Source organism: Camellia sinensis, chromosome 9 (genome assembly GCF_055761805.1).
Source record: "Camellia sinensis isolate YWXY chromosome 9, ASM5576180v1, whole genome shotgun sequence".
Lineage (NCBI taxonomy): Eukaryota > Viridiplantae > Streptophyta > Magnoliopsida > Ericales > Theaceae > Camellia > Camellia sinensis.
This window is the reverse complement of record NC_138969.1, coordinates 100,889,394-100,891,100: the sequence shown is the minus strand read 5'-3', so window position 1 is coordinate 100,891,100 and position 1,707 is coordinate 100,889,394.

Genomic DNA, 1,707 nt, shown 5'->3' with positions numbered 1-1,707 from the left:
CGTTAAGTTACAATTACTCAGTTGGAAGGAGAGCAAGATTAGTTTGAGTTAAAATTGGCAACTTAAGCTAAGGAAAGTATTAGTTGCCCAAACTGATTAGTTTCTAGAACAAAAGAGAGCGCCATGGAGAAGGGAGGAGAGAGTTAGGGAGAAACTTTCTTCCTGAGCGCTAAAAGAGAAAGTGAGAGAAAAGAAAAGGGAAATAGGGCGAAATTTTAGGCGAATTGAAATTCAACCTCTTGGACTGGAGAATTGTACGCATAGAGGTGATTTAGAAAACATGAAATGAGTTCCCCAAGTTAAAGTAATATCGTTATGCCACAATTACTCAGCAAAGTCTGCTCCTTGAAAGCTAACCAAGTTTAGTTTGAGTTGAATTTGGCCACTTAAGCTGATTAAACTAATAATTGCCTAAGCTAATTAGTTAGTGTATTGGACGGAGGAGGACAGATAGAGTAAGAGAGAAACTTTCTTCGAGAGTAGTAGAAGAGAAAGTCGGAGAAAAGAATGGAAAATACGATAAAAATGGAAGCGAATTGAAATTCACCCTTTAGTAAATGAGAATCGAACACTTAGTTATTTTAGGAAACCACTTTTTTTTTTTTTTTTTTTTTTTTTTGTGAATAACTTTTAGGAAACCTTAACTGAGTTTCTTAAGTGAAACCAATATTGTTAGGCCACAATTAGTCACTTGGAAGTAGAGCAAGATTAGTTTGTGTTACAATTGGCCACTTAAGCTAACGAAACTATTAGTTGCCCAAACTAATTAGTTTCTAGAACAAAAGAGAGCGCCACAAAGAAGGGCGGAGAGAGTTAGGGAGAAACTTTCTTTCTGAGCGCTAAAAGAGAAAGTGAGAGAAAAGAAAAGGGGAATAGAGCGAAATTTTAAGCGAATTGAAATTCATCCTTTTGGAATTGAGCATTGAGCACATAGGTGATTTGGAAAGAGAGAACGATTTATGTGATTTGGAAAGAGAGAACGACGGAGAAGGGCAGAGTGAGTTGGAGGGGGAAAAAAAAATGAAAGCGAATTGAAATTCATCCTTTTGTAAATGAGAATTGAACACTTAGGTGATTTAGGAAACCTCAATTGAGTTTCTTAAGTGAAACTAATATCGTTAAGCTACAATTACTCACTTGGAAGGAGAGCAAGATTAGTTTGAATTAAAATTGGTCACTTAAGCTAATGCAACTATTGGTTGGCCAAACTAATTAGTTTTTAGAACAAAAGAGAGCGCTATAGAGAAGGGCGGAGAGAGTTAGGGAGAAACTTTCTTCCTGAGCGCTAAAAGAGAAAGTAAGATAAAAGAAAGGGGAATAGGATGAAATTTTATGCGAATTGAAATTCACCCATTTTGACTTGAGAATTGTACGCATAGGTGATTGAGAAAACATGAAATAAGTTCCTTAAGTTAAAGTAATATCGTTATGCTACAATTACTCATAAAAATTTCCTACTTGAAACATAACCAAGATTAGTTTGAGTTGAACTTGGCCTCTTAAGCTGATTAAACTAATAATTGCCTTAGCAAATTAGTCAGTGGAACAGAAGAGAGAAGGATGGAGAAGGACGGATAGAGTTAGAGAGAAACTTTCTTCTTGAGAGGCAGAAGAGAAAATTAGAGAAAAGAAAGGGAAGTACGATAAAAATGAAAGCGAATTGCAATTCAACCTTTTGTAAATGAGAATTGAACACTTAGGTGATTT